Source organism: Bombina bombina, chromosome 2 (assembly GCF_027579735.1).
Source record: "Bombina bombina isolate aBomBom1 chromosome 2, aBomBom1.pri, whole genome shotgun sequence".
In the NCBI taxonomy this organism is placed as follows: Eukaryota; Metazoa; Chordata; class Amphibia; order Anura; family Bombinatoridae; genus Bombina; species Bombina bombina.
The window spans coordinates 1,027,806,744-1,027,824,289 of NC_069500.1; the positions used below are offsets into that span (position 1 = coordinate 1,027,806,744).

General features: G+C 36.2%; 1 protein-coding gene across 1 annotated transcript in view; it reads left to right on the forward strand.

Annotated features, from left to right (window-relative positions):
• Nucleotides 1-17,546, forward strand: part of FGF2 (fibroblast growth factor 2) — a 147,719-nt gene that overhangs the window by 48,672 nt on the left and 81,501 nt on the right. The gene's annotated exons all lie outside the window — the stretch shown is intronic.

Genomic DNA, 17,546 nt, shown 5'->3' on the forward strand with positions numbered 1-17,546 from the left:
TGTTTATTCCTACCCTGTGTGGTAGAAAATCTTGACTTGTGTATGTCTACATTGTTGATTATAAATAAAAGTTAAAAAAAAAAAAAAATGTAGGTTCCAAGTATTATTTTTAAGGATCTTCATGAAAGTATGTAAATCATTAATTGTGCCATTCCATAAGAGGAGGACATCATCAATATAGCGTGTCCATAAGTCAATCATTGGTTCAAAATATGCTATGTCAATAATATTATTAGCCTCACACATACCTAAATATAGGCATGCATTTGTGGGGGCACAACATGCCCCCATTGCTGTACCCATTAATTGCCTATAAAATTTCTTACCAAATAGAAAATAATTGTGTTCCAATAGAAAATGAAGTAACTGTAGTACAAAATTTGTATGTTTTTCATACTGGTGCCCTCTTTGCAGTAAATAATATTTACAGGCCTCAATGCCTAAATTATGTGGGATAGAAGAATATAAGGCTTCCACATCGATAGATACCAAAATTGTAGATGAGGTGACACTGATATTTTCAAGTTTTTCAAAACATCCCTAGTGTCTTTAAAATAAGATGGTAAAGATAAAAGATGTGGGCGCAGACACCAATCAACATATTTTCCAACATTTTCACATAAGCCATTAATCCCTGACACAATGGGCCTTCCAGGAGGGGGATTCTTATTTTTGTGCAATTTAGGGATTGTATAAAAAGTAGGGACAGCTGGGAACTCATTTTTCATGTACCTATATTCATTGTTGTTAATAATGCCTTCCTTGAATGCTTCCAACAAAATTCAATCAAGAATTATCTTATAAGATATTGTGGGGTAATTTCTAAGTATCTCATATTATGTTTTAATATTTAATTGTCTCAAGCATTCTTTAACATAATACTGTTTTTTCAAAATCACCACATTCCCACCTTTGTCCGAGGGCTTTATTATTATATTATTATCTGTTATTAATTCATTAAGGGCACATATTTACTCCTTCTTGAGGTTATTCTTTGGTATCCAAGGCTTTGATGTCCTTCTCCACTAATTTTACAAAGTTAGAAACATTAGATACCATAGATGAAGAAGGCATATAATTTGATTTTGGTTTTAAATTACTAAACCCAACTGATGTTAATAGCTGATTTTGAGAGTTATCACTTTCAGTTTCTTGCAATAATGATTCTAAATCATTTAAGTTTTTTTATCATGCATATCAAGTTTAGTAATATCAGATTTATTCATATAAAGTTTCTTCAAAACTACTCTTCTCGTAAACATGTGCAAATCCTTAGTTGCTGTAAATCTATCCTGTTTATTAGGACAAAAGTTTAAACCCTTTTTCAATAGCTGGACATGTGGTGATTCTAAAGTTTTATCAGCTAAATTTACTACCTGTAATTCATCATCTGTTATTGATTCTGTTTCTCTATGTTCTGAGAGCTTCGTAGAGTGTACCCACCTGTCCTCCCATTTACCTTTTTTGTGTTTTCGCCCCCCTCTCCTGGTTTTTCTTTTATCCCTTGGGGACCCTTGTCCAAAAATTTCCTCCTCCTACGTTGGCGTCTCCCTCAAGTAGACTGATTCTCTGAGCCTGATCTATCAGATTCAGAGGAATCAGAGGTGTACCTAGTGGCATATTCATATAACTTATCTTCCTTATAGTCTAATATATATCTCCTCTTTCTTTATTTAGTTTACTCCTGAAGATTTCTAGTTTCAACCAAAATTTCATCTTTTAGTTTTTTATAATCTGTGTTAGTGGTCCATTTATCAAGTGCCAACTATGATTCCTTCAATTTTTCATTCAAGAGATCAAGTTTTAATTGTGTCTCATTGATAATGAGTATCATTAAGTTAAAAGAACATTCAGAGAGGCACTTTTCCCATTTTTGTTTAAAGTCCTCAGTTAAAGGGTTATTTAAATTTAAACCTGGTTTCTTCCTAAGTCGTAACCCTTGGGGGACCATCTTACTGTCTATATAGCTTTGAAAACTGGTTATCTCCCATTTTAACTTAAGTTGTTTAATAAGGTTATTTTTATGTAGCTTATAGTCTTGGAAAATGGATGCTAATGACTGAACCAAAGTACCTTTTTCAGATTCTAAGGCAAAAGTTTCATTGATATCAAACTCCCACTCTCTTTCATTTATACTAGCCATTTTTACTGATACGTAAAGGGGGATCTCGTGAATGTAAAACAATGCAAATAAGCACCTCTGAGCAGGGTAACTGAAAGAACTCACAAAAGGTTCAGATAATTAATTGAAAGAGTATGTACCCGCTCTACGAGGATATACTGTTTGAAGTAATAGGACACCTGAACTACAAAATACTCTCAGGTGTCCCAGTGCACAGAACCCAATTTAAATTTTATGTAAATATGAAAGAAGAGAACTAGATGGGCTAATCCAACACAGACTAATAAATAACATTAATTACAATGATTGCACTGCTATACAAAATTACACGAGGTGCCCAAACATTTCTCAGCAAAAATTATAACATTTTATTATACCCTATAAACACAATTATATACACATGTATGCAGGATTACCTAACCATACTAAACAAAAACATATGTGAGCAATCTTAGTTTTTAGAACAGTAATGGGCCCTTTAATTCACCATACTGGAATGTAAGTCCAGAATAATGCACCTTAGATGCAATTGGATACAATGTTATTAGATGTGAGTCATTACTAAAGCATTGTATCAAGTTGATATCCACAGGATGACAAGAGTAACAAAAACATATGTTAATTATTGATGCAGAAGCAGTCCGTGAAGCGTGAATAGACAAACATAGCCACAGTTGGTTAACAGTCCTGCGTTAGCTTGTTAGTCAAAATAGCATGCAAACAAAGATACTCCTCTCTGAGTGCATAAATGTAAAGACCGTTTTAAAAGGCGCACATAGCCCACAGCTCTCTGGACCATAATAGGTATGATTCTACGGTCCTCCCAGAGCCGCCCCTCCATCTCAGCACGCACAATTTAAATTTACCATCTGTTTGGCCCCTTGTCACGCTCACCAGTATTTGCATATAATCATTCAGTCCTCCTTGGAGAATTCGATAGAGCTTCCAGGTGAGCCTTGGTCCGTTACCTTCTAAAACTTTGTGTAACACACCACCTTACACACAGGGGCGTGACTTCCAAACTACGTGCGTTTCACCCTTGTCATTGGTGTAGGGCTTTCTCAAGTGTTATGCTTTTCACACAGTGTCGGCAAACTTTTATACCCTCCTAAAAATGGATTCGGTGAAATAAACCAATTGGATTGCTCACTTGCTCACAATATTAATATCTCAAAATATAGAAATTCTAAATAATTATATAATGCTGCATCCCTGCATATACCTATATACACATATATAGCTGAAAGAAAGTGGTGTCCTCTAAATTTACACATTGTAAATAGTGTTGTTAGATACACATAGAGATTATCCTAAGATTTTAAATACACCACATAATAAGTACAAATTTCAGGGTTTATACAAAAGTAGCTTAGTCTTAATTCAAAGTATCATAACGACCAATTCGACCTTCAGAGTTATACATAGAAATTTCGGGAAATAAATGATCATCAAAACTACCAAATTTAAATTTTACTATATATACATTTCATAAAGATCAACGAACTAGGGGTTGGACATTGAATTCAATATGGACATCAATTGAGAAATGGTGCATAATTTATCTCTTCATTGAGACCATTTGGTTTTAAAGAATTTAAATTATAAATCAATTTACACTCTGCTTTTAGGAGCAGATTATCAATGTCACCACCTCTATCCTTTAAATCAATTAATTCTAGACCCATCCACCTTAGGTCCGCATCCACCTTATTGTGGTGCTCCAAAAAATGTCTAGAAACTCCACTAGTTTTTATTTTTTCATGTAAAATATCCCTCCTATATTCTTTTATTCTTCTCTATAGTTTTTCCCTATGTAAAATTTGGGACATGTACAGGTCACTAGGTATATCACACCACTGCTTTTACAAGTTATGTGTCCTTTCACCTTGAAACATTTGCCTTCCAACTTACATTAGAACTGATATTTACGAAATGGCTATTAGCCAATTTATCTTTAAGTGAAGGTGCTTTTTTTTAGCTGTTAGTGATGGATATTCACCCACAATTTCTTTTAAATCTGACAATTTCTTTTAAATCTGAATCTAAAGTTAGAAGATCCCAATATTTTTTAAGTATAGCTCTAATGTCCTGCCATCTGTCATTATAAGTTGAGATATATCTAACTATTGGTTTCTGCCACTCTTTATCTTTATATAATAAAGTATCTAACAACACTATTTACAATCTGTAAATTTAGAGGACCCCATTCTCTTTCAGCTATATATGTGTATATAAGTATATGCAAGTATGCAGCGTTATATAATTATTTCGAATTTCTATATTTTGAGATGATAACATTGTGAGCAATCCAATTGGTTTATTTCACTGAACCCTTTTTTAGGAGGGTATAAAAGTTTGCAGACACTGTGTGAAAAGCATGACGCTTGATAAAGCCTTAAACCAATGACAAGGGTGAAACGTGCGTAGCGTGGAAGTCACGCCCCTGTGTGTAAGGTGGAGCGTTACGCAAAGTTTTAGAAGGTAACGGACCAAGGCTCACCTAGATGCTCTATTGAATTCTCCACAGAGGACTGAATGATTATATACAAATACTGGTGAGCGTGACAAGGGGCCAAACAGATGGCAAATTTCAATTGTGAGTGCTGAGATGGAGGGGCGGCTCTGGGAGGACCGTAGAATCATACCTATTATGGTCCAGAGAGCTGTGGGCTATGTGCGCCGTTTAACCCGGTCTTTACCTTTATGCATTCCGAGAGGAGTATCTTTGTTTGCATGCTATTTTGACTAACAAGCTAACGCAGGACTGTTAAGCAACTGAGGCTATGTTTGTCTACTCACGCTTAACAACGGACTGCTTCTGCATCAATAATTAACATAAGTTTTTGTTACTCTTGTCATCCTGTGGATATCGACTGGATAAAATTCTTTACTAATGACTCACATCTAATAACATTGCATCCAATTGCATCTAAGGTGCATTATTCTGGACTTACATTCCAGTATGGTGAATTAAAGGGCCCATTACTGTTCTGAAAACTAACAGCTAGATTCCGAGTTTTGTGTTAAGCTGAAAAAGCAGCGTTAACAGGTCCTAAGGCTGCTTTTTCACTACCACTGCTATTACAGGTCTTGCAGGTTTAGGGGCACTGCACACTTCTTTGGCCTTACCGCAAACCGACTTACTTAAACTTCGCAAACCCTTTTTTCTATGGGACTTTCATAGTGCTGGTATTATGAGTCTGTCCTGGGAGGCCAAAAAGTGAGCGGTACACCCTCTACCTCCAAGATTCCTAACGCATTTTAAAGTCAGTAGTTATGAGTTTTACACTACAACGCCGTAGCATAAAACTCATAACTAAAAAGTACACTAACACCCATAAACTACCTATTAACCCCTAAACCGAGGCCCTCCCGCATCGCAAACACTATAATACAATTTTTAACCCCTAATCTGACGCTCCGGACATCGCCGCCACTAGAATAAACATATTAGCCCCTAAACCGCCGCACTCCCGCCTCGCAAACACTAGTTAAATATTATTAACCCCTAAGCTGCCGCCCCTAACATCGCCACCACCTACATTATACTTATTCACCCCTAATCTGCCGTCCCAAACGTCGCCGCCACTATATTAAATGTATTAACCCCTAAATCTAAGTCTAACCCTAACACCCCCTAACTTAAATATATTTTAAATAAATCTAAAGAAAATTACTATAATTAACTAAATTATTCCTATTTAAAACTAAATACTTACCTATAAAATAAACCCTAAGCTAGCTACAATATAACTAATAGTTACATTGTAGCTAGCTTAGGGTTTATTTTTATTTTACAGGCAAGTTTGTATTTATTTTAACTAGGTAGAATAGTTATTAACTATTTAATAACTACCTAGCTAAAATAAATACAAATGTACCTGTAAAATAAAACCTAACCTAAGCTACAATAACACCTAACACTACACTACAATTAAATAAATTAACTAAATTAAATACAATTAAATAAATTAACTAAATTAAATAAATTAAATGAGCTAAATCACAAAAAAAAACACTGTTACAGAAAATAAAAAACAAATTACAGATCTTTAAACTAATTACACCTAATCTAATAGCCCTATCAAAATAAAAAAGCCCCCCCAAAATAAAAAAACCCTAGCCTAAACTAAACTATCAATAGCCCTTAAAAGGGCCTTTTGTGGGGCATTGCCCCAAAGTAATCAGCTCTTTTACCTGTAAAAAAAAAAAATACAAACAACCCCCCAACAGTAAAACCCACCACCCACACAACCAACCCCCCCCAAATAAAATACTAACTAAAAAAAACCTAAGCTCCCCATTGCCCTGAAAATGGCATTTGGATGGGCATTGCCCTTAAAAGGGCATTTAGCTATTTTGCAGGCCCAAAGCCCTAACCTAAAAAATAAACCCACCCAATACACCCTTAAAAAAATCCTAACACTAACCCCCGAAGATTCACTTACCGGGAGAAGTCTTCATCCAAGCGGCAAGATGTCCTCAATGAAACTGGCAGAAGTGGTCCTCCAGACGGGCAGAAGTGGTCCTCCAGATGGGCAGAAGTCTTCATCCAGACGGCATCTTCTATCTTCATCCTTCCGGCGCGGAGCGGGTCCATCTCTTTAAGTGACGTCATCCAATAGAATTCTATCAGCCAATCGGAATTAAGGTAGAAAAAATCCTATTGGCTGATTGGATCAGCCAATAGGATTAAGCTTGCATTCTATTCGCTGATTGGAACAGCCAATAGAATGCCAGCTCAATCCTATTGGCTGATTGCCTCAGCCAATAGGATTTTTTCTACCTTATTCCGATTGGCTGATAGAATTCTATCAGCCACTCGGAATCTATGGGACGCCATCTTGGATGACGTCACTTAAAGAGATATTCATTACGAAGAAGCCGTCATTTGAAGAGGATGCTCCGCATCGGATGTCTTGAAAATGGACCCGCTCCACGCCGGAAGGATGAAGATAGAAGATGCCGTCTGGATGAAGACTTCTGCCCATCTGGAGGACCACTTCTGCCAGCTTCGTTGAGGACATCTTGCCGCTTGGATGAAGACTTCTCCCGGTAAGTGAATCTTCGGGGGTTAGTTTTTGGATTTTTATAAGGGTGTATTGGGTGGGTTTATTTTTTAGGTTAGGGCTTTGGGCCTGCAAAAGAGCTAAATGCCCTTTTAAGGGCAATGCCCATCCAAATGCCCTTTTCAGGGCAATGGGGAACTTAGTTTTTTTTACTTAGTATTTTATTTGGGGGGTTGGTTGTGTGGGTGGTGGGTTTTACTGTTGGGGGGTTGTTTGTATTTTTTTTTACAGATAAAAGAACTGATTACTTTGGGGCAATGCCCCACAAAAGGCCCTTTTAAGGGCTATTGATAGTTTAGTTTAAGCTAGGGTTTTTTTTATTTTGGGGGGGGGGGTTATTTTGATAGGGCTATTAGATTAGTTGTAATTAGTTTCAAGATCTGTAATTTGTTTTTTATTTTCTGGTATTTAGTCTTTTTGTTTTTTTTGTGATTTAGCTCATTTAATTTATTTAATTGTATTTAATTTAGTTAATTTATTTAATTGTATTTAATTTAGTTAATTTATTTAAGTGTAGTGTAGTGTTAGGTGTTATTGTAACTTAGGTTAGGTTTTATTTTACAGGTAAATTTGTATTTATTTTAGCTAGGTAGTTATTAAATAGTTAATAACTCTTTAATAACTATTCTACCTAGTTAAAAATACAAACTTGCCTGTAAAATAAAAATAAACCCTAAGCTAGCTACAATGTAACTATTAGTATTTAGTTTTAAATAGGAATAATGTAGTTAATGATAGTAATTTTATTTAGATTTACTTTAATGATATTTCAATTAGGGGGTGTTAGGGTTAGACTTAGGTTTAGAGGTTAATACATTTAATATAGTGGCTGCGACGTTGGGGGTGGCAGATTAGGGGTTAATAAGTGTAGGTAGGTTGCGGCGACATTGGCGGTGGCAGATTAGGGGTTAATAAATATAATGTAGGTGGCGGCGGTGTCCGGAGTGGCAGATTAGGGGTTAATAAGAATAATGTAGGTGACGGCAATGTTGGGGGCGGCAGATTAGGGGTTAATAAGTGTAAGATTAGGGGTGTTTAGACTCAGGGTTCATGTTAGGGTGTTAGGTGTAAACATAAAATGTGATTCCCCATAGGAATCAATGGGACTGCGTTACGGAGCTTTACGCTGTTTTTAACAGGTGTTAGACTTTTTCTCAGCCGGCTCTCCCCATTGATGTCTATGTGGAAATTGTGCATAAGCACGTACGACCAGCTCACCGCTGACTTAAAATTTTGCTCTATGCTCACTTCTTGCCTTTTAACGCCGGGTTTGTAAAAACCTATAATACCAGCGCTGCAGGTAAGTGAGCGGTGAGAGAAAACTGCTCGTTAGCACTGCATAGCTCCTAACGCAAAACTCGTAATCTCGCCGTATAATTGCTCATATATGTTTTTGTTTAGTATGGTAGGTAATCCTGCATACATGTGTATATAATTGTGTTTATGAGATATAGGGTATAATAAAATGTTATCCTTTTTGCTGAGAAATTTTGGGGCTCCTCGTGTAATTTTGTATAACAGTGCAATCATTGTAATTAATGTTATTTATTAGTCTGTGCTGGATTAGCCCATCTAGTTCTCCTCTTTCAAATTTACATAAAATTTTAATTGGGTTCCGTGCACTGGGACACCTGAAAGTATTTTGGAGTTCAGGTGTCCTATTACTTCAAACAGTATATCCTTGTAGAGCGGGTACATACTCTTTCAATATATATATATATATATATATATATATATATATATATATATATATATCTGTCTACCCTTGCTCTTGATTTCTCAGAACACTCAAAATTCTTCAGTCATCTTAATTAACGCTGGTATTTGCAGAGAGTAAGTTGTAGATTCCTCTAATGTTTTAAAAATGCCACAGTGATGCATCTGTTCTGACAACTGTGCAGGAGATAAGATTTTACTTTTACTTCTTGCCAATCCATTGACTAAATATAACAAGAACAGATGTTGTGATCAGCACATTACTACTGACATACATGACTTTACTACAGGCATGAATGATAAATAATGTTTTTATATTCCTGATTTAGTAGAGTACTAGTAATGATAATGGTGGTAAAAAGAATGTTATACTATAAATTTAAAGGTACAAGAAACCCAAAATTTTTCTTTCATGATTTACAAAGAGCATGCAATTTCAAACTACTTCCAATTTACTTCTACTATCTAATTTGCTTAATTTTCTTGATAACTTTTGTTGAAAAGCATATCTAAATAGTCACAGTAACTGCTTATTGATGGCTGCACATAGATTCCTCGTGGCTCACCCATGTACATTGCTATTTCCTCAGCAAAGGATATCTGAAGAATGAAGCAAATTAAATAATAGAAGTAAATGGGAATGTTGTTTAAAATCGTTTTCTGAATTCTGAAAAAAAAAATTGGTCTTTCATGACCCTTTAAGTTCTACAATTAACTGTATTTTCCTTTTCCTCTGCTGTGTATCAGAGGTGTTTTATATGTTTTTTAGCTTTTGACTGCTTCATTGTGTGCTGATTCAAATGCAGACTATTAATACGCATTTATACATTTATATATACACATTAGTAGATGCTTTACACTAGTAGTATATGCCAGTGTAAAGGACATATTTGATAAAACTGATAGTCACTATTCATTAACTATTCATCTGCTGAACCACTTTCACCCCTATATTGATATGTTTTGAAGTTTCTAGATATTGCAAACATTTAACCCTTACTGTAGGTCATTTTAAATGAGAAACCAACACATATTGGGCTAGATTACAAGTGGAGCTCTAAACATTGCTTGCGTGCGAGTGATATTAGCGCTCCACGTTGTAATACCAGCGCACGTTAGTGTGCACTGGTATTGCAAGTCAATCGCAATGCTAAAGCGAGCTCATATTCACATTGCTTAGAAGCATTGCTCTCACAAAAGGGAGCTTCCATAGGCTCCGTCAGAGACGGCATCAGAACCTCGAGCAGCAAAGGAGGTAGTAGCGCAGCGATGGGCAGCATTTTAAAATATATAGGTATATGAATATATACATATATATTTATGTGTTAATATGTGTATATATACACATCTTAACATATAAATATATATGTATATAATCATATACATATATATTTACATTGCGTTCTATGGGAACATACAGCTCCCATAGACCGCAATGTAAAGGCACTTTTCAGTACCCTTTTTTTTTTTCTAACACCCCACTCCCATCAATTAATCTCTGTTTATTTTTTGGAGCGCCAATTGCTATCCTGAGCTTGCGGTTCCAATAACCAGCTACTTGTCATGGCTGGTTAATTATCGTGTGCCCACAAATGGGAAAATTTGCCCTTTTGCAGGCGCATGATAATTTATCACTCCACTTGTAATCTAGCCCATTATATATTTAGACCCAGCAGAGACACACTATACCATTATTTTATGTGATTACCATGGCACATAAGAACTGTACAATAAAAAGTGCAACCAAAAATTTTATATTTTTATTAAAGTTTTAATAAGTAAGGTTGTAAACAATAGAGTGTGTGTTTTTTGTAAACTCTTGGGAAAAAAGAAGGGTTTAACCTCTTATAATTGGGGGGGCTTCTCAAGGACATAATCACAGATGAGTTGTTAGTTTAAAACTGGGTTTCTTTCATGTAATTGGCAAGAGTCCATGAGCTAGTGACGTATAGGATATACAATCCTACCAGGAGGGGCAAAGTTTCCCAAACCTCAAAATGCCTATAAATACACCCCTCACCACACCCTCAATTCAGTTTTACAAACTTTGCCTCCTATGGAGTTGGTGAAGCCTGTGCTTGATTTTTATGATTTCTTCTATGATAAGCGCTTCTAAGCATTCTGAAGCCCAATTCCTCTCAGAGTGCAGTGTTTATCAGAGGGATGTGAAGAGAGTATCGCCTGTTTGATTTTATGGTTTTCCTCGCGGGAAATCTTTTCAAGGGTTCTCTGTTATCGGTTGTAGGGATTCTTCTCCTACCTCCCTTTTCAGATTGACTATAAACTCTTATATACCATTACCTCTGCTGATAGTTTTCAGTACTGGTTTGGCTATCTGCTATATGTCGATGGGTGTCTTTCGGTAAGTATGTATCATTATTTTAAGACACTCTCAGCTATGGTTTGGCGCTTTATGTATTAATGTAAATTTTAAATATATGTATTTTACTTATATTTGCCATGAGTCAGGTCTATATGTATTTCCCTTTGCAGTCCAACGGTTTCATTATGGGAATCATGTTTAGGAAGTTTGTCTTACCTGGGGTATAGTCTTTTTTCAATTTGACTTGTTTTTTTCTTGAAAAACTTGCGGGCAAATTAGTCTCGCGAGGGTGCAAAATGCTGTTATTTATTGCGTCATTTTTGGCACAAGAAATTTTTTTGGGCGAAAATGTGCGTCGGTCATGACGCAAGTTCGTCATTTCCTGCGTCATGACAGAAGTTCATCATTTCCTGCGTCTTAGTTGAATCTAAGTTGTTTGGAGCCAAATTGTGTCATGACGCGAGTTCCGAATGTTTGTTGGCGCTAAAAAAATTCTCAACTTCCTTATGCGTTGTGCGTCATACTTGGCACCAAAAAATTAGTTTTATTTTATCTCACTTCCTATATGTTCCTTGCCTTCTTTATGCTCAGAGGGCTATGCTATTTGCTTTTTTTGCCAAATTTAGCACTTGCATTTTTTCCCATTCCTGAAACTGCTATATGTGGAAATAAGATATTTCTGTTTAATGTTATTTTTCTTTTTTTTTACATTTTACAAGATGTCTCAATCTGATCCTGTCTCAGAAGCTGCTGTAGGAACCATGCTGCCTGAACACAGTTCTACCAAAGCTAAGTGTATCTGTTGTAAGCTAGTGGAGATTATATCTCCAGCTGTAGTATGTAACAGTTGTCATGATAAGCTTTTGAATGCAGAGAAGGTTTCTATTAGTGCTAGTACAGTATCTGTTGTTCCTTCAACATCTAAAGTACATGATATCCCTGTTGATATGAAAAATTATATTGCTGATGCAATATAGAAGGCTATGGCTGCTATACCGCCTTCAAATAATAATACTGATGAAATTTGTAATGACCGACAACATACTGATATATCCTCCTCTCATGAGGATCTCTCTGGTTCAGAGGATCCTACTTCAGACATTGACACTGATAAATCATCTTATCTTTTTAAGATTGAGTATATTCGTTCTTTGTTAAAAGAAGTGTTAATAACTTTGGATATTGAGGAGTCTGGTCCTCTTGATAATAAATCTAGTAAACGTTTAAATTCTGTATATAAACCTCCTGTGACTACTCCTGAGGTTTTTCCTGTTCCAGATCCCATTTCTGATATGATTGCTAAGGAATGTTCTAAGCCTGTTACTTCTTTTGTTCCTTGTTTAAGGTTTAAAAAGTTGTATCCTTTACCAGTAGCTAGATTAGAGTTTTGGGAAAAAGTCCCTAAGGATGATGGGGCTAAGTCTAGTCTTGCTAAATGTACTACTATTCCTATGGAAGATAGTACCTATTTAAGGATCCTTTAGATAGGAAAAATTAATCTTATCTAAGGAAAGCTTATTTGTATTCTGGCTATATGCTCAGACCTGCCATTTCTATGGCTGATATTGCGGGTGCATCAACTTTTTGGTTATATAGCTTAGCACAACGGGAAAAAGACTCTGATTTGCATAGCATTGTTCATTTGCTTCAACATGCTAATTATTTTATCTGTGATGCTATTTTTTATATAATCAAGATAAATGTTAAATCTATGTCTTTAGCTATTTTAGCTAGAAGAGCTTTATGGCTCAAATCATGGAATGCTGACATGGTATCTAAATCTAGGTTACTATCTCTTTCATTCCAGGGTAATAATTTGTTTGGTTCCCAGTTAGATTAAATTATTTCCACTATTACTGGGGGGAAGGGAGTTTTTTTGCCTCAAGATAAAAAGTCTAAAGGCAAATCTAAAGCTTCTAATTGGTTTTGTTCCTTTCGACAGAATAGAGAACAGAAAACCACTCCTTCCCCTAAGGACTCTGGCTCCAATTGGAAGCCTTACTCGAGTTGGAATAAATCCAAGCCTTACAAGAAACCAAAGCCAGCCCCCAAGACTGCATGAAGGTGTGGCTCTCAATCCAGTTTTACTGGTGGGGGGCAGATTTAAATTATTTCAAGACGTTTGGGCAGGTTCCATTCAGAATCATTGGATTCAGAATATTGTCTCTTAGGGGTATCGAATAGGTTTCAGAATAAGATTTTTTCTCTCTCAAGTTCCAACAAATCCCATGAAAGCTCAGGCTTTTCTGAAATGTGTTTCAGATCTAGAGCTTTCAGGAGTAATTGTACCAGTTCCAATTCTGGAACAGGGTCTGGGTTTTTATTTATTCAAATCTATTCATTGTCCCGAAGAAGGAAAATTATTTCAGACCAGTTCTGGATCTGAAGTTTTTGAATGATTCACTATAAGGACTATTCTGCCTTTTTGTTCAGCAAGGTCATTACATGTCCTCAATAGACTTACAGGATGCGTTTCTTCATATTCCGATTCATACAGACCGCTATCGTTTTTTGAAATTCTCTTTTCTAGACAAGCATTACCAGTTTGTTGCTCTTCCATTTGGCTTAGCAACAGCTCCAAGAATCTTTTCAAAGGTTATCGGTGCCCTTCTATCTGTAATCAGAGAGCAGGGTATTGCAGTGTTTCCTTATTTGGAAGATATCTTGGTACTGGCTCAATCTTTTCATTTAGCAGAATATCACACAAATCAACTTGAGTTGTTTCCTCGAAGGCATGGTTGGAGGATCAATTTACCAAAGAGTTCCTTGATTCTTTAGAAACGTGTCACCTTTTTAGGTTTCAAGTTAGATTCAGTGTCTATGACTTTGTCTGTAACAGACAAGAGACGAATGAAATTGGTTTCTGCCTGTCGAAACCTTCAGTCTCGATCATTCCCTTCAGTTGTTATGTGAATGGAAGTTTTAGGTCTCATGACTGCAGCATCGGACGCGATCCCCTTTGCTCGTTTTCATATGAGATCTCTGCAGCTGGTGCAGGGATTATACTCGGATATCACAGTTGATATACTTAAATCCCAACATTCAACTCTCTCTGTCCTGGTGGTTAGTCCATCATCGGATTATTCAAGGGGCCTCTTTTGTTCATTCTGTCTGGACTGTGATTTCAACAGATGCAAGTCTCACAGGTTGGGGAGCTGTCTGGGGGTCTCTGACAGCACAAGGAGTTTGGAATCCTCAAGAGGCGAGGTTACCATTCAATATTTTAGAACTCTGTGCTATTTTCAGGGCTCTTCAGGCTTGGCCACTATTAAAGAGAGAATTATTAATTTGTTTTCAGACAGACAATATTACAACTGTGGCATATGTCAATCATCAAGAGGGGACTCGCAGTCCTTTAGTGATGAAAGAAGTATCTTGGATACTTTCTTGGGTGGAATCAAACTCCTGTCTAATTTCTGCGATACATATTCCAGGTGTAGACAATTGGGAAGCGGATTATCTCAGTTGTCAGTCTTTACATCCAGGGGATCCAGATGTATTTTGTCAGATTGTACGGATATGGGGTCTCCCCACGAAATAGATCTGATGGCTTCTCATCTAAACAAGAAGCTTCCCAGGTACCTTTCCAGGTCCAGGGATCCTCAGGTGGAGATGGTGGATGTGTTAGCAGTTCCTTGGTTTTACCAACCTGCTTACATTTTTCTGCCTCTAGTTCTCCTTCCAAGAGTGATCTCCAAGATCATATTGGAACAATCGCATGTGTTTCAGATAGCACCAGCATGGCCTCACAGGTTTTGGTATGCGGACCTTGTCCGGATGTCCAGTTGCCAACCTTGGCCACTTCCTTTAAGGCCAGACCTTCTGTCTTAAGGGCCGTTTTTCCATCAGGATCTCAGATCGCTAAATTTGAAGGTATGGAAATTGAACGCTTAGTGCTTAGTCATAGAGGTTTCTCTGACTGAGTGATTAATACTATGCTACAGGCTCGTAAGTCTGTTTCAAGAAAGATTTATTATCGGGTTTGGAAAACCTATATTTCATGGTGTTTTTCTCATAAATTCTCTTGGCATTCTTTTAGAATTCCTAGAATTTTACAGTTTCTTCAGGATGGTTTGGATAAAGGTTTGTCTGCTTTAAAGGGACAAATCTCTGCTCTTTCTGTTTTATTTCACATTAAAAAATGCTAATCTTCCTGATATTCACTGTTTTGTTCAGGCTTTAGTTCATATCAAGTCTGAGGGAACACAGATGAAAACAATATTTGGGCTATAAGAAGAAAGGAAAACAAAAAAAAGGATAACTACATCACCAGAGCGGATCATCACCCCTGACCTCTGAATCAAAGAGAAGGTCAGGTGACTTATCAGAAGCACCAGGAACAAACAGTCTGTGAATCCCTCACAGTGAAGAATATCAGCAGTTGCAACCAGGACAGATTAAGGTACCTCTACACTAATTTGCACTACGTTTTTTAAAACAAGCAAACTGAACTTTAAAGACATCAAGGTATTCATCTGTTAAATTAACCATTTCCATTAACCACGATTGCTTTGGCACCTAAATCAGAATATTGGCTGTTTTTTGCCTTTTTAACTATCCAGCACACCTGAGCCAATTATATGTCCAAGGAAAGTAACTCTGTAACTTTATAACTGTATTTGTTACTGAAGAACTGTAAAGCTGTTAGGATTGATACATTTGTGCCTTTTAAATATTCAATTCACCATTTATCTTAGAAATTTGTTGCTTGCCATATGTTATCTATAGAATTAATTCCTTTATACCTGGAATTCTAGGATTATATGGTTCTAGTCTGTTTTTATAAGTGTTGTATAAGGGAAACGCCCCTTTATTAATTAGGAAAAGCATTTGCTGTTGTTTTTATGTGTTATAAGAATTTTTAAATAAAATAGATTGTATAAAACATAAATTAGATTGGTATCATCATTTCCTAGCTTTTTTTAGCGCTGCTAAATAAACCCCATTTTTTCTTCTAATTGTAATAATACTCTTGAAAGATCTCTACAGTCTTTGGATGTTGTAAGAGCTTTGAAATATTATGTCAAAGCTTCTAAAGATTTCAGGAAGACTTCTAGTCTATTTGTTGCTTTTTTCTGGTCCTAGGAAAGGTCAAAAAGCCTCTGCCATTTCTTTGGCATCTTGGTTAAAGCTTTTGATTCACAAGGCTTATGTAGAGGCGGGACAGTCTCCCCCTCAGAGAATTACAGCTCATTCTACTAGATCAGTCACCACTTCTTGGGCTTTTAAGAATGAAACTTCAGTTGATCAGATTTGCAAAGCAGCAACTTGGTCTTCTTTGCATACATTTACTAAACTTTACCATTTTGATGTATTTGCTTCTTCTGAAGCAGTCTTTGGTAGAAAAGTTCTTCAGGCAGCTGTTTCAGTTTGTTTCTTCTGCTTATGATTTAAGTTTTTTCTTGAAATTTATGTGAATTTTTTTTTAAGAAAGACTTATTTTTTTGTAGATTTAACTTTTTCAGTGGAAATAGCTGTTTTTATTTTATCCCTCCCTTTCTAGTGATTCTTCTGTGGTCTCCCACATTTTGGATATTTCTATCCCATACGTCACTAGCTCATGGACTCTTGTCAATTACATGAAAGAAAACATAATTTATAAAAGAACTTACCTGATAAATTCATTTCTTTCATATTGGCAAGAGTCCATGAGGCCCACCCTTTTTATGGTGGTTATGATTTTTTGTATAAAAAGCACAATTTTATTTCCAGTTCCTCTTTTTGTATTCTATTTTACTCCTTATTTTACCACCCCACTACTTTGCTATTCGTTAAACTGAATTGTGGGTGTGCTGAGGGGTGTATTTATAGGCATTTTGAGGTTTGGGAAACTTTGCTCCTCTTTGTTTGAGGCTCTGTTTCTTCTAATATTTACATGGGGTGCCTTTCTCTGCAGCCTGTCTCCACTTACAGTTGAATGTTGGGATAATATCCTTATTACTCATGTGAGACATTCATTATTCCCATACCCTTGCTATGATTGGTCACTACACACATGCCTCTAGCTATTGGTTCACACAATTATGTTCAGCTAGGTCCCGGTAATTCACTGCTGCTCTGAAGCAGACTTTACCTATGTGTTTAACGCATCTGCATAATTTAAATACAGTTATATGCAAGCATAAGTACAATAATAAAATCCTCTTATATGCTAGAGCTTCTTCTTTTTGCACTTTTATGTCACTTTAACACTGCCCAGCACCGTCTTACATATTGACCTAGAGTGAATTAAAACATTTGTGAAACTAATAAATTGGGCAAAAAATAACATTGAAAATCAAAACTTGTGCAGTTGAAAGAGATTTGTACTCGTCCT